This window comes from Bos javanicus, chromosome 7 (genome assembly GCF_032452875.1).
Source record: "Bos javanicus breed banteng chromosome 7, ARS-OSU_banteng_1.0, whole genome shotgun sequence".
Taxonomy (NCBI): domain Eukaryota; kingdom Metazoa; phylum Chordata; class Mammalia; order Artiodactyla; family Bovidae; genus Bos; species Bos javanicus.
In genome coordinates this window covers 15,602,408-15,606,611 of record NC_083874.1, presented here as the reverse complement: position 1 = coordinate 15,606,611, position 4,204 = coordinate 15,602,408, and the positions used below count along the sequence as shown (strand labels likewise).

Sequence of the window (4,204 nt, the reverse complement as noted above, 5' to 3'; positions counted from 1 at the left end):
CCTTAATTCTTGCATCACTATTCTTGCATTTTGGGGCCATCATTAAGAAAAGTGAAGGGACTTACCCTGGTGGTCCAGTGGCTAAGACTCCACACTCCCACTGCAGAGGGGCCAGGTTCAATCTCTGTTCCGAGAACTAGATCTCACATGCAGCAACCAAGACCCAGTGTAGCCAAATAAATAAATATTAAAAAAAAAAAAAAAAGTAAGGCATCGTATCAGAGTCTTCTAAAGTTTGTTTAAAAAAAGAAATAAAGAAAAAGGATTACTTGAACACAAGCACAGGGATATCACCACAGTGATATGGCAACCAAGATGGCAACTAAGCGACAAATGGGCAGGTAGCAAATACAGCATGAACGCAGTGGACAAGGGGATGATTCATATCCTGGACGTGACGGAGGCGGATGTTGCAAGATTTCATCATGCTACTCAGAAGGGTGCACAGTTTAAAACTACGAATTGTTTACTTCTGTGATTTTCCATTTAATATTTTCAGACTGCAGTTGACCATAGGTAACTGAAACCACAGAAAGCAAAACTGTGGATAAGGGAGGACTACCATACACTGGTACATAAACTAAGCATGTTACAGCTGATTGTGGACCTATGATCTAATATTGTTCTATAATTTATAATAATTTGCATTATTTTTCTGGGTCTGTATTTTAGAGGAAATTGGGACAATCATAACATTGAAGATTGGTACAAAACCCAAGGGAGGAAACTAAGGTGAGTTACACACACAGTAGACAATGTTCCATGTGAGAGTCCTGGTATGTCATAAACTTTAAAAAAATTTTTTATTTTTTATGTATTTGTTTCTGGCTGTCCTAGGTCTTTGTTGCTGCACAAGCTCTTTCTCTAGTTGTGAAGAGTAAGGGCTACTTTCTGGTTGCAGTGCATGGGTTTCTCACTGCAGGGGCTTCTCTTGTGGAGCACACCCCCTAGGGCATTCAAGCTTCAGTACTTGCAGCATGCAGGCTCAATAGTTGTGACACATGGGCTTCGTTGCTCTGCGGAGTATGGGATTTTCCCAGATCAGGGCTCCAACCCATGTCTCCTGCATTGGCAGGTGGGCTCTTTACCCGTGAGCCACCGGGGAAGCCCCTACCATAGCTTTTTAAAATAAGCAAATAAAACAAATTAATCCCAGCTTCAAATTTATTTATCCTTAATTCTTTTTCCACTGAAAGTATTTATTTAAATGTGACATGGGTGTTCATCGTTTGTAAGTTTATCCACTTTGGGAAACAATATTAAGAAACTCCATATATTAATATCACTGTTTTCATAATAGTCCGTTACAGAGCTTTCAAACAGTTTAGAAAGGGCAAAAAACGTTCACTTTTGCTATAAAATATAAAAATGTAGTTCTAATACCCTACTAATACATGTGAAATTATTAAAGAAATCATGTGGTAGAAAAACTCTGAAAGCCAAGAAGGTAGTCAACATAGAGAAACTGTCAGCCAGATTCTAAATCTTAATCTGAACCAGAAAACTCCTTCTGGAGTAAAGCCATGTGAATGTCATGTGTGTGGAAAAGTCTTCTTGCATCATTCATTTCTTAATAGGCACGTCTGATCTCACACTGTACACAAACCATATGAGTATCATGAATATGAAGAGAAACCATATAAATGCAAGGAATGTGGGAAAACCTTCAGTTACCACAAATCTGTTCACAGACATTAAAGGAGTCACACTGGAGAAAAATTCTATGAATGTAAGGAATGCAGAAAAGCCTTCACATGGCTCACAATCTTTTGAAGACACTGGAGAAGGACCCTATAAATGTAAGGAATGTGGGAAAGACTTTAGTTGTTCCACTTCATTTTGAACCCATGAAAGAACTCACACTGGAGAGAAGATCTTCATACGTAAACAGTGTGGTAAATCCCTCAGGTGTCCTCTAGGCTTGCAAATCGATGAAAGAAACCACATTGGAGAAAAACCCTATGAGTGTAAACAGTGTGGTAAAGCCCTCAGCTGTCCTAGTTCCTTTCAAAGACATGAAAGGATCCACACGGCAGAGAAACAATATGAATATAAACAAAAACTTTCAGTTCTCCTCTAGGTCTGCAAATCCATGAAAGAACTCACACAGGCGAGAAACCCTATGAATGTAAACAGTGTGGCAGAGCCTTCAGTTGTTACACATCCTTTCGAACACATGAAAAAACTCACACTGGAGAAAACCCTTATGAGTGTACAGAATGCAGGAAAGCCTTCATTTATCACACTACCCTTAGAGGACACGTGAGAATGCACACTGGCGAGAAACCGTACAAATGTAGAGAATGTGGGAAAGCCTTCAGTCATCCGAATTCCTTTCGAAGGCATGAAAGATCTCATACATTGTAGAGGCCCAATGCCAAGCAGTGTCTGCTTACCTTTCTTGTGTAAATTCTTTTAGTTGTATACGTTGGATTGCCAATTGATCAAACTGTTTCAGTTGGGTTTTTTTTCTTTTTTCTTTTGCTTCCTCCCTCCCTTCCTCCTTGACTATGTTTTCATCACTGGATATACCTCAGGGGAAGAGGTGTCCTCTCTACCCTGGTGTTTGTCATTTTTTTCCTCCAGAGAGCCTCACATCACTGCCATTAATGTTAGGGATCTCTCCCCATGATAGCTGGTTGCTTTATAGGATTTAAGGACCAACAGCTTAGTTCAGGTTTGAACTAATAATACCTTTGCTGACCACAGGGGTGCCGTGGTGTTTTCCCGTAAAACCTCAAGGGTAGGATCTTTGTTGCGGTACAGGTAGGGGCTACAGCACCAGAGGTACCCAAGAGTCTGATGGTGGTGTTCCATCATTAAGTCATGTCCAACTCTGCAACCCCATGGACTTCAGCACGCCAGGCTCCTCTGTCCTCTGATTTCTCATGGAGTTTGCTCAAATTCATGTCCATTGAGTCACAGATGGCTACAGTCCATAGGGTCGCAAAGAGTCGAACATGACGGAAGCAACCTGGCATGCACACACTAGTGTTTCTGTGGTTAAGACTCTGAGCTTCCACTGCAAGGGGCACAGATTTGATCCCTGGTCAGGGAACTAAGAGCCCTCATGCCACATGCTGCAGCCAAAAAAATTTTTCTAGTTTTTTAATAAAAAGGTTATTCCCACAGGAAATAAAATTGCAAACTGCTAAGGAAAATCAGTTACAGGGCCTTAATAATCAACAGAATCACAAATACTCAAATCAGCTGAGATAAGCAGCCCACAGTTCAGAAGGAAAAGCTACATTCTGAAGGCTTCCCAAGTGGCTCAGTGCTAAGGAATCAGCCTGCCAATGCAGGAGATGTGGGTTCAGTCACTGAGTTGGGAAGATTGACTGGAAGAGGAAATGATAACCCAATTCAGTTTTCTTACCTAGAAAGTCCCATGGACAGAGGAGCCTGGTGAAATACAGTCCATGGGGCCGCAAAGAGTCAGACATGACTGAGCAACTAAGCATGCACAAAGATGAAACACCGTCAAGCTTTGGTCTCCAGACTCCTGGTTGAAATTGAACTACTGGCCCAGATCAGTCCCTGGAGAAGCAAGGTAGGTCCATCAGAGCAGCCACAGGAGTAAACAACTCTGGGAGCTCTGCCCACCCTCTTCTCCCTGGGGAATAATGGGGAAAAGCTCACTCTCTGGGGCTTCCATTCTCACAATGAGGAAACCCTCACCCAGATTCACCTAAAAGTTCTGACCCAAAGGACTCTCAAATTCAATACCTTCTGCCAGAAGACAGAACACATGACCTTCACAGATTTTTTTTCCCCCCAACGGGCAGAAATTACTCAGAGTGCACCTACATTGTGAATGTAAAACTGTAAACCACATCTTTTCTTTTTTATTGGCTGTGCCAGGTCTTAGTTCTGGTGTGTGGGATCTTCAGCTGTGGCATGCAGAATCTAGTTCCCCAACCAGGGATTGAACCTGGGCTCTCTGCATTGGGAGTATGGAGTTTCAACCACTGGACCACCAAGGGAAATCCCTCCAACCTACATCTAGAAATAGGTACAAAGGAACCATAGTTACAACCTTGAGAAGGGCCTTACCGGGCCACCCCAACACCGGTGCATCCCCAGATTTCCAAGGTTATAGCTTCTCTCAGTAGCAAGAGCTCTTTCTCAGGTGGGTGTGAGCAGGAACACACCTACAAGGGAGGTTATCAGGAAGAACCATCTGGCCTTTAAGTTCTCCCCTTTG

The 4,204-nt window shown here is 42.5% G+C and overlaps 1 pseudogene; it reads left to right on the top strand.

Moving 5' to 3' along the window:
- Positions 1-355: 355 nt before the first annotated feature.
- Positions 356-2,515, top strand: LOC133252074 (zinc finger protein 709-like; annotated as a pseudogene).
- Positions 2,516-4,204: the final 1,689 nt, after the last annotated feature.